This window comes from Equus przewalskii, chromosome 16 (assembly GCF_037783145.1).
Source record: "Equus przewalskii isolate Varuska chromosome 16, EquPr2, whole genome shotgun sequence".
Taxonomy (NCBI): domain Eukaryota; kingdom Metazoa; phylum Chordata; class Mammalia; order Perissodactyla; family Equidae; genus Equus; species Equus przewalskii.
In genome coordinates this window covers 48069947-48091178 of record NC_091846.1, presented here as the reverse complement: position 1 = coordinate 48091178, position 21232 = coordinate 48069947, and the positions used below count along the sequence as shown (strand labels likewise).

At 37.3% G+C, this 21232-nt stretch overlaps 1 long non-coding RNA gene across 17 annotated transcripts in view; it reads left to right on the top strand.

The window, feature by feature from the left end:
* Window positions 1-21232, top strand: part of LOC103560551 (uncharacterized) — a 179139-nt gene that overhangs the window by 110914 nt on the left and 46993 nt on the right. For 7 of the 17 annotated variants that reach the window (XR_011527901.1, XR_011527905.1, XR_011527902.1 and 4 more), the window contains 2 exons: window positions 16203-16478; window positions 17436-18901. The exons of 2 other annotated variants lie outside the window; for them this stretch is intronic. This is a non-coding gene — a long non-coding RNA (uncharacterized lncRNA). Of the gene's footprint in view, window positions 1-527; window positions 678-4882; window positions 7461-16202; window positions 16479-17435; window positions 18902-21232 lie in introns of those variants that run through there. 8 more of the 17 variants (XR_011527907.1, XR_011527911.1, XR_011527910.1 and 5 more) reach the window with 5 other exon arrangements.

Genomic DNA, 21232 nt, shown 5'->3' with positions numbered 1-21232 from the left:
ACGAGAAGCTGCACAATTATCAGCAGTGTGAATTTTTTCCCTTTGGTTGCCAGAAACTATTCATATGATTTACAATTAGATGTAATAATGTTGTTCTATTGGGATAAAACCTATTATGACATTATGTATTACTTTTATTAATTCTATCCCATTGGATAATTGGAGACCTCCTCTGTTTTTTAAAATGACAGACTAGAGACCTCAGCTCATTTTACTCTTTTTAATTTCATGCTTGTCTTCAGCTAAATCTTTTCCATAAATTTCAATTCAACAAAACATAGATGTAGCACCAAGTTAAAGCCTAATGAATTGGTTAGAATTCATCCAGAAGTCAAAGAAACTAGATTAGTTGACTCAAATATTTCGTCTCAATTGATGTGAAGTTTAGTTGAAGAGAGCCAAGCCTGAATCACTGATATTCCTAATAACATTGAGTATATATAGTATCTTTAATGCTAAGATGTCAGGGCAAATACAGATGGCTTAGGAAGAATGGACGATGCTAAAATCAGATCTGATGATTTCAGGATCCTTTGGCGTGCAATCTCCAGCAAATAAATGGCAAAGTAGTAGAATTCCATGGATGAGTGCCTTTGATTTACGGCATACAACATGGTCATCTCTTTTTCCAGAATAACAGTGACACACACCCACCTCAGTAAATTGACTTTGCCAAGGTATGTGACTCAATTTGTTTAGAAAGTTCAAGCTCAGCAAATAGAAAAAAAAAGACAAGGTAGCATATCAACATGGATGAGATTGCCATGGCATTTCATAATTTATCAAGATTAACAGCATCCTATTTTTCCCCATTAGAAGCAATTCAATATGAGAGCCATCTTGGTATTGCTGAGTGGAAATATCTACACGAATACCTGGCCATGGAAGACTAATATTAACTTTGCTAAGGATAGATGATTTTGTTGATCTCTTTAGGAGACTTTTTTGTTTAGTTTACCAATTTAATTTTCTCTTTTTTCTTTTTTTTCTTTTGCTGAGGGAGATTCACCCAGAGCTAATATCTGCTGCCAATCTTCCCTTTTTGTATGTGAGCTGCCAGCACAGCATGGCCACTGACAGACAAGTGGTGTAGGTCTGCACCTGGGAACTGAACCCAGGCTGCCATAGTGGAGCGCACTGAACTTAATCACTAAGCCACTGGGGCTGGCCTAGTTGACCACTTTAGATTGACATTTAATTTAGAACCATTTTTCCTCCCTTTCACAAAGATGCACACATTTTCCCTGAACTCTGTTTTGATTGAAAAACACAAACTAAGAGGAAATTAACCACACAAAAATGGGCAAACCACCAATAATGTTCATCTTATGAAATCAGTGGAATTGTCCTTGAACTCTTACCTAACAACACATCTTCTAAGGTCTAAATACAAACAGGAAATTATGGAATTTCTGCCTTGAACTGGAGTGATCTGACTCATGCAACTTAGTATTAGAGGTATTAGAGGGAAAAGTATGAGTTTTCTAGCTTCTTGTTTGAGGTATGGAGGTAGAACACAGAGACGGAAGTGGAGATTAGGGATGTAGAACCAAAGAGATTCAGGATGAGTCAGGCCTTGGAAGGAGTTTAGTTTTAGAAACTCTTTCAGATACAATGTAGGAGTCTGAGACTAGCTGTGCTGTTCAGTGGCAGAACACACAGTGAAAATTAAAATAAGGTCCTGGATCTTAATCAAACTGGAGCCTCAGGCTCCCAGACTTGTTACTGAAGAGTGATGCAAGGTGATGGGCAAACCAGGTAGGCAGGTAAGGACCAGGAGGGACATGGGAAGAAGTTGTGAGTCAAAAGCTCCTGAAGACACTTTCAGAAATCAAGAAAACTACAGGTCAGTATATACTCAGCAGCATGATTCAGAAACATCGAAGAAATTTGACCCCTGGGGTCACTTTCTTCTTCAACCAGGAGGAAGCTGCTAATGTATTTCACACTGAATGGAAGCCAAGATCAAGTTCAAATAGACAAAGCCCCAGAGTTAAATGCCAATAAGTTATTCAAAGTATATATAGTATATACATAACTCATGCAATACCTTTTATTTTCCATGCTTTCTTGCATAGCATCCCAATTCGATCTTACAGTCACCCTACGTGGTGTGCTATCCAAGCACCACTGAATGTAACTTACTAATGTAGAAAGAGTCAAAGAGTTTTGGTGACTTATTCATGGTGACGCAGCTAGTAAGGTGCAGAACTGAAACTAGAATCCAAGGCTTCTAACAGCTGGATTTGCCTTCTTTTCTCTTTTCCTGGGATCAACAAACTATTTCTGTAAAGGACCATTGTTACTGGTTGAATTGTGTCTCCTCCTCACCCCCTCAAGTTCATCTGTTGAAGTCTTAACCCCCAGTACCTCAGAATGTGGCCTTATTTGGAGGTAGGGTCTCTACAGAGATAATCAAATTAAAATGAGATCATTAGGGTGGCCCCTAATCCAATATGAATGTTGTCCTTATAAGAAGAGGAAATTTGGACATAGACACTCACAGAGGGAAGACCATGTGAAGACATAGGGAGTTGGCCATCCACAAGCCAAGGATAGAGGCTTGGAACACATCCTTCCCTCACAGCTCTCAGAAGGAACCAACCCCACGACACCTTGATCTCAGATTTAGAGCCTCCAGAACTGTGAGGAAGTAAATTTCTGTTGTTTAAGCTATCCAGTCTGTGCTGTTTTGTTATGGTAGAACTAGCAAACTAATAAGGCCATAAAGTAAATATTTTTTGGCTTTGTGGGCCACATGGTCTTTGTCCCAATTATTCAACTATTCTGTTACGGCACAAAAGCAACCATAAATCAATGCATAAATGACTGGGGAGGGTGTGTTGCAATAAAACTTTATTTACAAAAACAGTTGGCACGGGCTATAGTTTGCCACTGCTATTGTATACTTGGTTGCTCTGGTAAACGGGTGCTGAAGAGATTGTGAATGGCCATATTTAAGTGTAGGGTCAGCGGCCCTGGACTTAAATCTTGACCAGCAGTCTGCAATACTGAAAAAACAAAGAACAATTATCTTCAGATCATTCTCAGTCTCCCTTTCTGAACTACTTTCTTTCTGGTTTGGGGTGACGGCCAAATTTTACATGAAGGAACGTTATTGTGGTTTAAAGATGGCCACAGATCTTTTGCTACTCTTCCCATCAAGAGTTGGAATCTATTTACCTTCCCTTTGAATCTGACCTGGCTTGGTGAATTGTTTTTGCCTATGGGAATGCCATAGGAGTGACACTGTACCAGTGCCAGGCCTAAGCTTTAAGAGACCTACAACTTCTGCTTTCACTCTTTTGGAGCTCTGAGTCATTGTATAAAGAGATCCAGCTACCCTGCTGGAAAGGCTATATGGAAAGTGAGCAATATTCAGTGAGCCCCTCTTTATTCCAACCATCCAGCTGAATTGTCAGATGTGTGTGACACCATCTTGAATATTCCAATGCTCAACTGCACTTCCACTGAATATAGCCTTTTAAGCGGCCCCAGCTGACCCCACATGGAGACAAGCCTCTTATACCCACCCTGCCCAAATGGCAGAACTGAGAGAAAATAATTGTGGTTTTAAGGTACTAAATTTGGAATGGTTATTATGCAGTGATAACTAACCGATACAGACAACATGCTGCCCTCCAGGTGCCCAGGATTTCCACTCTTGGCCCATGCTAGACTTCCCTGGTCAGATAACATTCAGTGCTCCTACTGCCTTCTTGCTCCCATCAAGACTCACCTCTCCCAAGAAAATTGCAGACATGGTAGTAGGTGGCTGGGGTCAAAACAAGGAGCATTGTGGGTTAAAGACCTGTAGTATCATGCTTTAAGTCTTTCATCTAAATGCCTTCCCAAGTTGCAAGGCTTTTTTGATGGAAGATGATGTAGTAAGGAGAAATATTTTTATCTTAAAGTATACTATCAAATTATCCTTACCATTATCTTACTGTGAAGAGCTAAAAAGACACACTATGATCATGAAGTTATTTAGCCCATTCTCAATCCAGTGAAAATCTTTGTCTCTTTGACCTTCCTGCAGAAGGCATCGTCATATACCATTTCATATAGTCTTTCCTTTTTTGAAATCAATCTAAAACATGTTCTAATGCAACTTCTGTAGTTGAATATCACTCATGCTTCTTAAGATGCAGGCAGATTATGTGCTGTTTGTTAGGAAGAAATGGGTGACCTTTTCCCAGACAGGAGAAACTACAGACTTGGATTATTTTTTTCAACAGAAGTTTTTGAACCTCACGTCAGAGACTATAGCCTGAGTGGCCACTTGAGTAAGGTTACCATAGACCACTCCCGTGCACTTACAGATGACCTGTTCTAACATACTATGAACAGCCACTCCGACACCACTTCTCTCTCCCCAGAAACACATGAAGTCTCCTTTGTCCTTGTCATAAAATATATATGTATAGCAAATAAGAAGAAATTTGAAGAGAAAGATGGAAAAAATTTGAGAAATTAGGATGACCTTCTGGAACCTTGACTTTGGCAGACTGTGGGGCCGGCTGTCTGGATGATATTTTTGCCCAGAATATCTTTCTTCCAAATTACTCTTTTCCACTTGTGCTTTTAACACTACCTGAAATGTTCCCAATTAGAGATTAATTAGGGTTTGTTATCACTCACTTCTTAAAATATATATAATTCTCCAAGTGTTAATGGGCCATGAGTGTAAGTTCCACAAAATAATACTTAGAATTTAGCTTGCAATATCTAGTTGACACCATGCCTTCATATAGTTTATATTTAAAATTTTATTTCTTACTACCATCATGTGATTTAGGCAAAGGACTATTACCATTACTCACCTGAGGAAAATGAGGCTCAGAGCTTTGTTAATTGTCTTTTTTTCTCACTTCTACCCAAGAATCACTGCACAAAGAGATTCTGAGATGTGGTTTCAGGAAAATGAAGTAAATGATTTCTGAGAGTGAGGCTGGGGGAAAGGAGCTGAAGAACAGCAAGGCCTGGGAGAACACCGTGTACCAGGAGAGCAACATAAAAAGTGAAGCAACACAACTCCCGAGACACAATTTGCCTACTTCGAAACTCTTTTGAGGCTCATCCTGCCATCGGCTACAAGGAAGAAAAGCTTTACTTGCCATCCTCCTCCCTTCCTCTCTGCAGGGTTTGGTCCTATCTCAGGACATAGATCTTAGGCCCCAGTTTAACTCTGTTAATAGTTGTGTCAATTTCGTGCAATCTTTCATCAACATGATGGCTATATATCCAATTGTTTCTAGGGGAGAAAGCAGTCAGTTTAAACAATTGCTTTACAGATTTTTGGAATAAGGCCCATTTTTAAACTAAGAATTTTCTACCTATGTTTTAGTAGAAAATATATATTTTGGTTTGTTGTTGTTACATCTCTACAGAGAGTGGGCCGCACCTTAAAAATGGAGTCACTTTAGAAAGAGCATCTTATGTCAGTCAGTTCCACAAACTAGGGATAGACTGAGACACTTTCCCTCATAACCTCCTGCAACACTTACTTTAAAAGAGAATGAAAATGCATCTCCTCTGACAGGAGACTTTGCAATTCGTCAGTTTCACGACTCCGCTCTCCAAATGTAAAACAGCCCCACTGTACATGCTCATAATCATTGTAGAAATAACTACTATAACATATTCCTAGAAGATGGAGGGAAGGCAGTTAATTAGCACTCACTGAATAATTTTAATGGAAATTAGATACAGGAGTTCAAAAGATAAACACATCTTAGACCCTTCTTCCAAGGAGCTAAGAGGACAGAGACTGTCAACTTGGTACCCAGTAAAGTTATACTTATGTTTAGTGCTTTTTTTTCTTCTCCTAGACTCAATAGGGAATAATGTTTAACCTATGACTTTTCTTCTTACATGCCTAGTTTAAATAACACTTACACAACTTTCATGCTACTTGCAAAAGTGATTCCTGATCTTGATTATTAACGCTTAAATGTTCTTTGGGGAGTGTTTTAAAACACGATTTGCAATTTGGGTATTGACGTCACTTCTTTGCCATCTTCTGATTGAAACTGCAGCCTTCCTTGGAAGAAAAGATTTTCTCAATTCTAATCTCTGATTAGATGCAAACCAGAGCATTTTGAGGGCATGAACTGCGTCTTCTTGTTTTATAGCTGAGCAGGATAGATAGATGATTAGTAATGGAGAAACTGTGGACTAGCTTTCCTCCTCTTTCCACATTTAAAAGGTTTGTGAAATCTTTCTAAGTGAAATAGCACATTGTATGGAATGACAGGAAGAAATTTTAGCATGTGGGCCACAGTTAAGCAGAAAGCACATAGGCTTTATGTTAAGACAGACATGAGTTCATTTCCTGGCTCTGCTAAATAGGGCTCAAGGTTCCTGAATCCTGTGAGCTCCAGCATAGGAAATCTGATCCAATCCAATGATCTAGTTAACAGCTTTATCTGTAGATACGTATTCTTCTGCCTCCAGAAATCAAGTTAGGACTCCTGACATGGCTCATTAGCTGCTTTTCATAAATTGATATAAAAATTACTGCTTTTTTTCCCTCAAATTCAAATTTTATTTTTATTCTGTAAAACTTAATAATTTGCCTCCAAATTTTGTATTCATTTGCATAAACATAGCTTCTTGATTAATTAACATGTGTACCATTCCAACACATCAAATTGACCTCAGCAAAACTTGATAGATCCTGTTTTTAGTATCTTCCTACTCTTAACAGTTCTCAATGTCTTGATTGTCCCATATTTGCAGTGGCCCCTAGGTGGAGGTACACTAAGGCATGGACAGCATCCCATATTCTAGACTTTTCTTTTTGGCTCCATCAATACATAAATGTTCTTTGTGACAGTTTTTGAGTTATTTCATGTCTGGTTTTTGACAGGAGAAATAATGATTTTAATAATAGAAACTCATCATCCCAGTAAGAAGACATGAGAATGGAATGTTTTCCTTTATTTTATGAGGGTATTATTATTAACATTATTTTGATTAGTCTTATCATCAATCATCTTTGATGACCAGACTTTATTTTTTGGTGACACATCTATTGCCACTGAGAAATCCCCTCTGGAAGCCATTAATGCAGTTACTGAGGGGCTTTCTCTTTCCTTGCGCAGTGACTTTGCATAGCCTGCATGAGGCCTATTGTGGACATTAGCTCTTAATGTGAGTAATAACGATAATGAGTTGCCCACTTGAATAGAATATGCATATTTTTAAAAGGCTTGCCTTTTCCAATAGATAATGAATAGAAGCAAAAGTTGAGCCACAACAGGGCTTTGGACATGTGTGATCTCTGAATGAAGGCATCTTCTCTTTCATTAACAGTCACAGGTGGTCTGAGTTCATGCCTTCCAGGCCATTGACCCTAACTGTACAGGCCACTTTACACACTGTCATTCCACGACTTCTGCCTTTCCCATGATGGATTAAAACAACAAAGGAATCAGTAAAAAAAAAAAAAAAGAGAGGAGGAGGAAAGCTGGTGGGAGGCAATTCAATAAGGCGTTGCAGTGCTTTTCCTGTAGGCTGTGGCTCCAGGGGTGAGCAGCATCCCGGTGGCCTCCTGTAGAGATGGGGGCTGGCCGGCCAAATTTCTCTCTCTGCTTGAATGGCTCACAAAAAGCCTGTGTGTGCCCTGCTGGTGATGCAGGTCATCTGTTTCATATGCCTCCTGTGAGATGGAAAAAAAAAAATGTGAAGTACTCTAGGGGAGCTTGAAATGACTGATGATATTGTCATGTGGTATCGCTTGGGCTTGCATATTGAAAGTCGTGTTTCTGTCTGCAGTATCTCCTACTCATTCTGGAAAAGAATTTAGAGTCAACCAGGGAAGTTAGGTAGAAATAGAAATATATGTATTACAAATTAACTCCGATTTTCTCTCTGGGAGAGAGAAAATAAAAACATGAAAATGAAGGCTCACCACCCATATTCTCCTTAGTAAGACTTTTTTTCTTTATTGAGGTAACATTGGTTTATAATATCACATAGGTTTCAGATATACAGCATTATAATTTGACATCTGTATATCCTATGTCGTGCTCACCACCAAAAGTGTAGTTTGCATTTATCACCCTATAATTGACCCCCTTTACCCTTTTTACTCTATCCCCAACCCTCTTCCCCTCTGGTAACCATCAATCTGTTGTCTGCTTCTATGAGTTTGTTTTGTTTGTTGGTTGGTTTTTATTTTGTTTTGAAGCTTTTGTAGAGTTGGAAAGTGGATGTCTTATATTTTGGGTCTGTACTGTGTTTTTAACATTACAATACTACTCAATACATTATGGCTATGTGATATTTAGTTCTTCTTATGTTCCATGAGTTAATTTATTATTTAGAAACGATATCAATAATTTTTACCTAGTTTACAGGTAAAATGGGGTTTTAGGGAAAAGAGTAGAGCAACAAATTTACTTGAAAATGAAAAATTGGGATGACATCATACTCTGAGTGGGTATGACTGTGCTCTGAGCACTGGGCATTTCCTGAGGATTGATGACCAGCTAGGAGGAGTTGATGGTCCTTGGCTGAGACTCGGGCCATTAACTCCAACCAGTCATTAATTGCCTGGAAATGTCCTGGGCTGAGGTCATTATTGCTATTATAAACTGAATTAATGCCCTGTGCCTTAGCCAATAAGATTATTTGAATTATCTTTATTCTCTATTCAATTTATAATTATAAAAATGTACCACAGGCAATCAGACTGGATGATAGATTAATCACATGCAAAATTACATTTTAAGTGAATTGTTTTTGATTCATATAAGTACCCAAAAGGAGAAGTTGATTTCTCAGTGTTGGCATTTATCGAAGTTGTTTTGACTTGTTGAACCCCTGATCCTTCGACCCTACTTCCTACCACTGGTTCAAATTCAAGTAAATAAGTAAGTTGAATGGGATCTTCAATTCACAACATGTAGACTCAATTTTCTAAAAGTTGTAATATTTTGATTTTCTTTGGCATGGGAAATTAGGATGGATGGGCATGGGGATAGCAGAGTGGGTAGGTGTGGCAATAGTGAAAATCCATGGGAAAAAAAAAGCTATATAAAACCTAAAGCATATACACAGCCACAATCATTTAACTTTGTATAGTACTTTGCCATTTTATAGTTCTTTTCACATTCATTATTTAATTTGGTTCTTTGAGTAACACTTTCAGTTAAGCATGGCAGACATTATTATTTCATTTTATATATGAGAAGACTGAAGTCTAAAGGTTAAGTGACTTGCCTTGTGTGGTGTTGTTATGGATTGCCAGAGCTGTCTTTAATCCAAGGTTGTTTTTCCAGTGCTTATTACAATCAAATGTCATTATTTTATTCTGGGATGTTCTTTTAAATTTTCACTCTAACAATGCCTCAGTACTAGTAATAATTATTAGAATACTTTTTTTTTTTTTATAGATTGGCACCTGAGCTAACATCTGTTGCCAATCTTCTTTTTTTCTTCTTCTTCTTCTTCTTCTCCCCAAAGGCCCCCAGTACCTAGTTGTATATCCTAGTTGTGAGTGCCTCTGGTTGTGATATGTGGGATGCCACCTCAGCATGGCCTGATGAGTGTTGCCATGTCCACGCCCAGGATCTGAACCAGCGAAACCCCAGGCCACCAAAGTGGAGCGCATGAACTTAACCGTTCGGCCACGGGCCAACCCCTAGCATACTTCAAACTGCCATTTTTCAAGGTATTTCCAAGCCTCTTGAGTTTGTTTGAGGAAAACTGCTACAGAGTTATCAAATAATAGAGCATTTTGATACTTTATGATGAGAGACCAATTTGAGGGCTTTGCATTCTTAGGGTCTGCTTGATCATTTGCTTCTTTTTTAAGCCATGAATATTTGTATTAATCTATAACCTAATTGGATATATTTTGTATCTGCATCATGTTTCTGTATTCTATGTGTGGAAAGTCTGTTACTCAAATAAAGAAAACTGCTATGATATAAGTAATTGGAATTTTATTAACATACTGCAGCAAGGGAGAATAACACAAGGAAATTCTGAAAAGCCATCTAGTTAACAAAGAACACCTGGGTTTCTATTGCATATGGATTGGCCTCAGAAGTTCTTAGGGGGTGATATCAGAAGCAGAGTGAGCCTTCAGACTGACTGATTTCTTAAGATAGGGGTCAATGCAAATTGGATGCTATTCTGAGCTGGGAAGTATTATGCAAGTCATGTGACATTGGGTGGTTATAATTGTCTAACTGATAAAAGTTTCTGTTCACAGTCTTGTATATCTGAAGCGGGTGATTGTTCCTATTCTTAGCCTCTCCTGAACCCCGTCCTTCCAGGCAGCCTCTGGCCAAGCTAGAGAGGCAGGCAGAGAAGACTCTCATCTACACTACTGTTGTAATCTCGAGATGGTATGTTATCTTGGAAACAGTAGTTTGGAGTTGGACCAGGGTTGGTCCTTTTTCCCCTTTTCCTCTAATGAGGAGTCATTGTGTCATGAGATGTGACAGGGGCTGTGCAGAAGCAGTTAAGACTGTGGAAAGTCCACGTTTGGCAGTTGAAACACAAGGACAAAGCAGAATGATGATTAGAATTCAGAGCAAGGAAACATTTCCCAGAGTCCGTTTGGGTCTATTCTGAGGAACTGTCTTCTTGGCTCTTCTTAGAGATGGACATCTTCTTAGAGATGAATTGTTCTATTTGGCCATTAGTGTTTATCCAAATGCAACTAAGGTATTAGCAATGACACAGATACTGCACTGACAAGCTAATAGAGAATGTAAAGCTATTATTTTGATCATTAATACTTGGACCAAAATGTTTAGATATGTCTAAAGAGCTTTAAGAGCTATGGAAATATCATTTATAATATCAGCTAAGATTTAATTTCTTACCACCCTTTTTAATTATATAAATTTCTTACCACCTTTTCCTGTTACATAAACCCTTATAGAAACTCTAGCTTTGAAAATGTACATACAAAAGTAAATTAGTGATTTTTCTTGATAATTCTCCAGGGTAGCCTATGTAGCTTCATTTTCTGAGTTCCTGGGCACATGCTACAAGGAGACCTGTTTCACAAGGGGTTGTTTGCTTGTGATAAACAAGGAAAGGATTGGTTTCATATAATAAAATAGTGTCCTGGAGGGCACAGGCTACGTGTTAGTGTAGGAATCATTCAATATGACAGGTGCACCAATTATCTGTTTGGGGAAGGGCAGAGTCCCTGGAGTTGAGTAAATGCTATAAAGCGCTCGAAGAGTCTTTGTGGAGAAAAAGTGAGCTATGCAGAAAAAATAGCCACGGTATTTATTCTTAACTCTGTTGCATTCCCGGTCTCTATGGACATTACTGTAATGATTTTACAGAAGCATTTTGTTCTTCCAGGGTCAGAATCCATTTTTTTTTCCCATGATCAGAAGTTAGGGTTAATAATGTAGGCATATATTAGGTACGGGAAGGGGCAAATGGAAGGAAAATGACTCTCTGAATAATATAGGATGATGACTATAGGCATTTTATCCAGAGGATCAAGCAATTCTGGAAAGTGAGGTATAATCATTCTATTAATAGCCCTGAGATTTGGAACTCTTATCTAAGGCAGGTTAGGAGTAATTCAAGGGAAAGTTCAAGGCATATTACATCCTAGTTCTCTTGGTGTTTATACTATGGACCTTAATCCTTGCTTTGGCTGTGGATTTAAATGGTATCGTATAAGCTTGGGTGAAGCGTTGGTTAGGTTAGTCTGAATTTTGATGGGTTCAGTCCCCCAAATCCGGCCAATAGTGATAAAATGTCTGGGCCATGGGGAGTCTGGTACCTTGCAGAGATCTTCAAGTTATATCTACTTGAAAGATATGCTTTCCTGTAAGACAGTGTCCAAATTAGCTATGACCTAATTATGAAGAGGGAAATCCTCTGGAGTTTCAAGAACTAGGGTCTATAAAAGCATTTAAAATGGCAGTTCTATTTACATAATAAATCTCTTTACCCAGCAAAAATATTCTTCCAAATTAGCTCACTTATTTTAAAGGAAGTACTACAGGATATTCTTTAAGAAGTGGAAAATGATTCCACAAGAAAACTCAGAGATTCAGGAGGAAATGTAAGGCAACGGAAAGAATAAATGTGGGTAAATCTAAATGATTACTGAGTTAATAAAATGATGATAATGATGCACTGAGGGATCTGACATAGATCTAGCCTTTCCTTTCAGCAGGGCTTGGGATCCCAGCACTGGCCGGTTTCAGGATATCTGCTGTATTTCACAGCTGAGCCACATGCCTTCTGAACTGTGGGAGATCTCTTCCCGCTTTACGTTCTGGATGGCAGTGTTTGGGGAGTTCTCATTGCTTTCCAGTGCTGTCCCTGCTTTCTGAGTCTTCGCTGATCTTTTTCATTCCTGCTGCACCCCTCTTGGCCTTTGGAGGATGGCTGTAGCTGGCCTACGCTCTGCTCTCTGAAGACAGGCATTACCCTGAGAGATTTCTCTCAGCTTTTCTGCCCCCCTACCCCAGTCTTCCTTACCTGAAAACCTGGAGTGCCAAGGGTAATTTCTCTCAACTTTGTGCCTTGGGCTTTTCAGGATACTAATCCATCAGGCCAGCTCACACACAGCCCTAAATGGTTTGTGAGACTTAGGCTGGTTGCTCCTTAACTTTGTCAGTGGCAGATTGCTCCCCCTCTGTGTTTCAGAGATGACAGCAGCAGTGGATTGTTTTTTTCTCTTGAGGGCTTCTCATTTTCTGGAGTTTGGTTCATTTAGGTTTCCTTTTGTAATCAGTTCTTAAATGGATTTCCAAAACAGCTATACTTGTATAGCTTATCTGAATTGTTTGGCTCTTACCTATTTTTGACCCTAATTTACTGATGGCAAAATAAGCTCTGCTCTTACACTTGAAAACACATGCCTTCTTTGAATGCGATAGTAATAGGAAACACAATGGTGATGATGGTGTTGGAAGTGATTTCGGAGAAAAGACCAATGAATTTCATACTAGTTTTACACAGATGTTAAATTCGAGAATATTCTCTATTAGGTGATAATATGGAAAGTGATTACATATAACTGCTATTGCATGTGGAGGTATTATTGTTATTGAGGGTAAAATTCTGTTGAGAATGTGTTTCTGCAAGATAAGGAAACAATTTGGTTCCAGGTTTTTAAAGATGTAAATTGGACACTAGATTTGCTTGTTGTCTGATATTTTTGGAATTTTTTTTTTTTTTGAGGAAGATTAGTCCTGAGCTAACATCTGCTGCCAATCCTCCTCTTTTTGCTGAGGAAGACTGGCCCTGAGATAATGTCTGTGGCCATCTTCCTCCACTTTATATGTGAGACGCCTACCACAGCATGGCTTGACAAGCAATGCCATGTCCACACCCGGGATCTGAACTGGCGCACCCCGGGCCGCCGAAGTGGAAAGTGTGAATTTTACTGCTGTGCCACAGGGCCAGGCCCTATTTTTGGAATTTTTAAGGATGTTATTGCATTCATAGAATGAAAGAATGCACCACATTTTTCAGGGACAGAAAAGACTGAATGGCAAAATTTAGAGTTAGAAACTTGGAAGACAGATTTTCTATAGATTATTATCACCTGTTCCATGATTAAACAACAATTATCAAGGAAATAGGTGATGATCTTGATACTGTACATCCAAAAAGTTTATCAACAAATACCTCATGACTTGATGGGATATTTTGACTTTTATTTTCCATCACAATAAGATTTTGCATAGGAAATTCATTTCTTTCACAAAATTATATAACAAGTTTACCTATAACTTTATAGGACAAATTGTCAGAACTGGCTACCTATGCAGGATTAAATATGAATTTTGAAAATACAGTATCACTTGCTTGATTTTAGATTAAAGTTAAAAAATAATAAATTGAGCTTGTTGAAATAAAAGAAAATCTCTTCCGTTCCCATCGACATATTTGTGACTCTGATTTCTCTGGTGTGTTTTTATACTAATAAAATAAAGAAATAGTTCAGACATATATTATCTCTCATAAGTAGCATTGCTGTCAATCCAACCTAGATTAGATAAATTAGCAATCAAAAAGCAAGTTCAATGGTCACATTAAAAACTTTAAATATTGATGTACATGCTGCTTATTGAAAGTATGCCTATAGGTGTTTACTATGTGGAACTGTATTTTAATCATTATTTTTTCTTGCGTCATGATTGCAGAATGACAAAAAGTTAGGTGTCTATTAGCATTTCTATATATTAGTTGCCTATATGTACAGTTTCAATGAGCAGCTTGTATAATTGTAATTTTTCCTCTATTATCTTTACTCTAACTATATTTATTAAAATGTAATTTTATGTCTACATAAGCTAATAATAAAAGACATGGGCTTGAATTTTATATGTCTTTTTTGTCCATTTCATTTTTCTGTTAACTTATTTTTATTGTACTTTATAAAAGTACTGTTTTGTGAAAGATTGAACATCTTAAAAAAATTGGTTCATTATCACAGATAGTTTGGAAAGCACCATTCTAAAGCAGAGTTGTAGAATTTCAAAATTTAATATTGCACACCATTTGCATTCTTATTATTCAATTTGTTCAATAGCTCCCTTGCTGTTAAGCTGTAAATTTTAATGCCTTTCTGTTTGCAAGCTCTGTTTTCAATAATAGCAACTCAATAAAAGCTTCAAAAGCTGAAGTGTTCTGGGACTTCATTCACTGACTATTTTGATTCAAGATTTTTAAGTGATTTTGAACAAAATCCTGAAAAAATTTAGAGGGCTCATTTGCAAATGCTCAATACCATTTTAAGACAATTAATTTAAAAAGTAGTTCTCCAGATTTTCAAGTATACTAAAATCCAATTGACGTTAGTCAGAAAAGAGAAAAAGCACATAGTGCCATGATGAAGTATTTATTTTATATTCAAGATCATCCTACTAACAAAAATTGTATAGTTCGATAATATATGTATATATAAAAATAATTATGGGAGCCAGCCCCGTGGCTCAGCGATTAAGTTCACATGTTCCGCTTTGGCCGCCTGCGACTCACCAGGATCTGCGGTTCAGATCCTGGGTGTGGAGATATGCATGGCTTATCAAGCCATGCTGTGGCAAGCTTCTCACATATAAAGTAGAGGAAGATGGGCATGGATGCTAGCTCAGGGCCAATCTTCCTCAGCAACAAAAGGAGGATTGGTGGCAGATGTTAGCTCAGAGCTAATCTTCCTCAAAAAAAATAAAGTAATAATTATGAATTTGAATAACTACAACTTCTATTTCAATCGGCAGAACATCAGAAAATATTGGTTGCAGTTTTGAATTATGTGTGTACCGCAACCAATTCCAAATACAGTTTTGTTCCGCAGATTTCTTCATTTAATAAAAATGTTTTTATTGTAATGCTGTCCTCCATCAAAATTTGTATTTGCAATATCACCAAAGCAGACATAATTTTATCTTTACTATTGAACTTTATAACTGACCCATGTTGGATGTTCAATTGAAAGCATGAACTTAAAAAAGAGTCTTACTCTGATTTTATAAATTGGATGAGAACAAAGCATTTTAAAAATAAATCTAACTGATTATCTGTTGGAGGCCTTTGATGATACTAACATAAAACTGGCTTCATTAAACTATTTTCAAAGTTTTATTTCAGTTAATGGAACCAATATATTAACAGCTATTGCATTATTTATATATGCATAAGAAAACTTGAAACTAAAATAAGTTAAATTAATTTAAAAGAATAGTCATTTGATCTACTTGAAAAGTTGTGCTTCACAAAGTGATGTGCGGTACCTCTGTGGGTATGTGTTAAGTCATTGTCTTCAGATGGATGAGTTAAATGGTCAATATAACTACTAGCTTTTCAAGTAGATGCTGCTAGTTCTTTGGCAGATCTGTGTCTTCTGGTTTTCACAATTTCTGCTGTTAGAATTGCCCCCACGTTGGACAGTAAATATAGACAAACAAATTACTTATCATCAACAGTCCTGAGAAATGGAAATCCACTTGTTAATTTTTCATTAAACATGTACTTTTTATCTCATTACTGCGGAAAAGGTTTATTGCAAACTAAAAGATTAGTACCAAGCAATAAAATGAGTAAATTGTTATAGATACACTATGTGACAAATTACAAAATTTCTTTCATGAGAGCTTTTGGGTGCTCACCCTGAACTCTAAGATGAGACTGCTCAGCCTCTATTTAAAGCACACATTTTTCACATCACATAACCTAAGATTTCTCATGCTTTTCAGAGGTTTGGTCCATCTCTCAGAGGAACTGGCTGGTACAAGATTGTCTGGCAAGGTGTCGAAGGAGCTGGCCAGTTAGGCACTATCACCAAGCTCCCTGGACATGAAGATGTTGGTTGTGTTTGGAAAAGGTTCTGAGAATGCAGTGGTGGATTGGACTCACTCTCTGCCATGTGAGGACACGGAGAGAAGATGGCCCTCTATGAACCAGGCAGCAGGCCCTCACTAGACACTGAGTCAGCTGGCACCTTGATCTTGAACTTCCCAGCCTCCAAAACTGTGAGAAATATGTTTGTTTAAGCCACCCAGTCTATGCTGTTTTTGTTATAGCAGCCTGAATGGATGAAAACATCCTCCTATTGGTAATAATTATAGGCCCTAGACAAAAATTTTAAAACAACTACTACTACTTGAAGGCCACTGGAAAACAAACAAAAGCAAGCAGAAGTTGGAGATGATATGACTTTTGCAAAAAAGCAAACCACGCCGAACAACATTCACTCAATCTCTAACTCACATCATGTACAAAATTAATTTGAGATGGATTACAACCTAAACATAAAAACTAAAACTAAAAAGTTTTATAGAAACTTTAGAAAATTAAAACTTCAGAAAATTTAGAAAACTATAGAAATGAAAACATAGGAGAATATATTCATTACCTTGAGGTAGACATGGATTTCTTAAACTAGACTCTTAAGAGGAAAAGAATTATAAATCATACTTTATAAAAATTTGTTTTCTGCTCATCAAGACACTGTTAAACTGGGGGCTGGCCCCGTAGGGTAGTGGTTAAGTTCAGCGTGCTCCACTTTGGTGGCCCAGGTTCATGGGTTCAGATTCTGGGTGCAGACCTATACCACTTGTCAGCCAGGCTGTGGCAGCGACCCACGTATAAAGTGGAGGAAGATTGCCAGAGATGTTAGCTCAGGGCTAATCTTCCTCAAGCAAAAAAAAAAGAAGATTGGAAACAGATGTTAGCTCAGGGTGAATCTTCCTTGGCAAAAAAAAAAAGAAGACACTGTTAAAGAAATTAAAAGACAAGCCACAGACTGGGAGAAGATATTTGCAATACATATACTGGACAAAGTATTTGTCTCTGGAATGTATAAATAACTCTTACAAATTCAAATAAGATAATTTCACACAGGTATGCTTTATTTGGGAACTTATTAAAAAGTATTAAATTCACTATTGAGATAACAATGTTTAATTTTCCTTATGTCCTATTCACAGTGACCTACAGTATCACTCCGTGTTGTACAGATATTTGATCATTAAACTTCTACCTCACCCAACCGAAGAATCTCTGACACAGATCTTACTTTCAGGAGCCCTGTTTGAGCAACTCTAAGCTGAGATGAGAACAGTCTTGCTGCAAATGAACTTCGTCTCTGAGCTCTTTTTGTTGATGTCTAGAGTGAGAGTTTCTAGAATCTATCTGTGGGATCTATATTAAGTTATAGTTTGTATCAAATGGCATGATAGTCTTTACCAAGCAAGAGGGCAGTGGAGTGTTTTTGTGGTTCTTTATGGGCACTGAAATATTTACTAACCATGTTGGTTTTATTAAGTAATTGGAGATACAGACAAATCAACACCTCGGGGAAATCTACCTGACTCAAAACATTTCAATCAGTTTCCTGGTCACTGCTGAGCCGAAGAATTCATCGGGAGTGAATGCCAGAGTTGAGGGTTGTTCTGAAGACCCTGAACCCAGCAGGAAACAGCCTGGAGAGCCATGTACAACTGGGCAGAGAGGAAATGACAGGAGACAGGTTGGGTTGACTGTCTTAGGCAAGAACATATTGGAACGGCGTTGAACAATGTGAAGAGGGAATCACAGATATTCAAAGGATATTAAGACCTTTTTCCTTCCCCTGTATCTCTAAATTTCAAAGTAAAAAAACAAAACAAAACCTAATTTTTTTGTAAAGTTTGTAAAACTTGAAATTAGGCACTTTGGGTTGGAAAAGGGTTATAAATCAGACACATTGAAAAATACCTCTACTAAACATTGAACATAACTACATTTGATAAACCTCTCCTTGCCTAAAACTTCAACTACTACTTTTTGAGGGTTAAATATATAAAGTTTGGATCAACTTTTTTTTTATGTTAAATATCCCTGATATTGAAAGTAATTCTAGCATTTTCTAGTGTTGCTAGATGAAATACAGGATGCCCAGTTAAATATGAGTTTCAAATAAACAACAAATTTTTAAAATATAAATGTCCCATGCTGATAAATATTCATATAAAATGAAGGAATTTTCCTTTTAGAGATAAGCAGACAGGAAACTAAGTAATTGTGTGTCTGCTGTGGAAGTAAAAGTTCTAGCTGCCAAGGGTCAGCCTTAATTCTTGTTTCAAGCAAACACATCTTTCCTTTGCAGTCTGTTCCGTGTGTCCCACGCAGCATAGGGGATATACTTGTCCTAAAAATTATTTGTGGTTTATCTGAAATCTGAATTTACCTGGTATCCTGTACGTTTATTTACTAAATCTTGCAATCCTGTTTCTATTACCAAATCTATTGAGTATGATTTCTATAAATTTGGTCTCTGGTTTAAGTTAAATATCTATACTTCTAATTCCTGAAGCTGTTTAAATGGTTTCATTAAATAAAAGTAATATGATCCAATATGATTGTTCTAATTTCTGAAGACTATCTACGTCATTAAAGTTTAACTTTCAATTTTGCTTGGAACCTCCCTTCTTTCTTACTAAGAGTCTGCCTTTCTCCCCCACCCTATATATGTATATATACATATATATATATATATATGCATATATATATATATGTTTGTAAACACGTGCACTCAGATATAATCATATTTGGTGACTTTTTCCATTAAACCCTCACAGAATTTTACATATTAACACGCACTACATGTTTGAAGGTAAGTAATAAAGGATTGAATGAATGATTACTAAGCAATTTCACCCTGTTTGATCTCTCCATTCAGTACTTATTTTTATGGAAGTCTCTAATAGCTTAAAACATTTTAATTGTTTATATTACCCTTGATGTGTTTTTGTTAATCTCTTTGCTACAACCACATTGCCTTTCCTTGCTTGGTCGTAGGCATGGATTTCAAATAACCAGGCCAAAATCATCGCCAGTAGAAATACAGACAAACACCATTGTCTTTCTTTAAGAAAGAAATGTCTAGCCAAAGACAAAGAGAAATTTTGTCCATTGGTAACTCAGGTAGGAGACTTAAAAAATGAAACAAAAATTTCAAGAGGTTAAACAGAATCCCCTGAAAAGAAGGCAAAGATATGTTTGCTTGGAACAAGAATTAATGGTACCCTCTTGGTAGCTGGCATTTGTACTTAAATGGCAGACACACAATTGCTTATTTTCTTGTCTGTTCTGCTCATCTCTAAAACGAAAACTGCCTTATTTTACATGATTATCTGTCAGCATTTCTTATTAGTCCAACTTTATCTTGATTTTCATTTTATGCTATAGTTTTTGGCTGTGCTCCTGGAAGTTTATTTTGGACAAATGAGACGCTTTAACTATGACAACAAACTTAAAATCAAGCATCTTTTATTCTCATTTAGGCCCCTAAATTATTATTTTATAGTAATTCTTTTTCCCTCCACTCAACATTTTTGTCCATCTTTGAAAACATAGGCTGAGAAGCCTTTGAATTCGGAAAAGAGAGAAAAGATTACTTCCGGAGTTCGCTCCTTTTGTAGAGAGATGTTGCTCTCCTGACTTTGAATTCATAGCCATTGGCCCTCCCTTGTTCTTCCACAGCGAGCTCAGAGTAGTAGTACAAAAGACCAAAAACTAATCATTGGCCCAAATAGGGCTGCTGTGCATGAAAACATGAATACACATCCCTGAAGAACTCTGAATTAATCAGGGGAAAGGTCTATCCACTTCCCCAGTTCGTGAGCAAATTCCTAGGAAGTATTCAACTGCTTATTCCTGTGAGTCAACTCTACCCTCTGGATGGGAGAATTGAGTTAGATGAAGGATTGCCCAAATTCACATGCAAATCAAGGAGCCTCAATTTTGTTTTCTCTCTTCTGTCTGGAGCACATGAAACTAGAATTTAGCTTAGTTATTCTTTTCAATTGGTTTTAGCTTTTGCTGTTAGTTATATAAATAATTAAAATGTAAATGCGTACTGTAGGGTGACTTTTATATCACAGAGAGCAGATCATTTAGTAATTTTCAAGAGAATTTTTCTTTAATATTATAATTATATTCAGTGAAATAGCTATTGAAAATAAACTTAGGATTCACTCAGCAGTAGGAAAGTTCAGAATTAAATGCTTATGTATTTTTTATCATAATATTTAATTGTGTATTAAAAATGCATTACTTTTGACAGAAACAAAGGGATCTCTGGGGAGTAAACACACCAGTCTGTTTAAGTTCTCTGAAACCAAATGGAATTTATCATTTGAAATTTGCTTTGTATCTCAGAGAACCTGAGATTGCCTTGGTTGTTGGATAATTGGCTAGGTTTTTGGGACTCAAGGTTAGTCTTTTCCTGCACAAAAGTAATCAGTTGGTAAGATGCAGAAGACATTAGCATATACTAATTTAAATAGTTAGAAGAATATCTACTGACTGTAAACTATTGACTAAATGAATAAATAGTATAAAATCCCTGAAGCCATGCACCTAGGAAACTTCCTGTGAGGTCTGGGAACCCAGTGATTTAACGAGCAAGGTGCAGAACAGTGTAATTGGCCGTGAGTTTGTCCTTTGGTCTGGGAGGGCATTTGGCAGAGAGGAGGTGACTGTTTGGGATGTGGATGTGCTGTGTTTCAGTGATGCACACTTCATTGGTTCCACTGATAACCTTTACAGATTAGGGGGGAAAACAGGTTTCCAAATAGAGAGTGTATTAGTCAGGGTTCTCCAGCGAAACAGAACCAATAGGAGATAAATATATATAAAGAGATTTACTGTAAGGTATCAGTTCACGTGATTATGGAGGCTGAGAAGTCCCACTATCTGCCTTCTGCAAACTGGAGATGGAAGAAAGCCACCAGCATGAAGT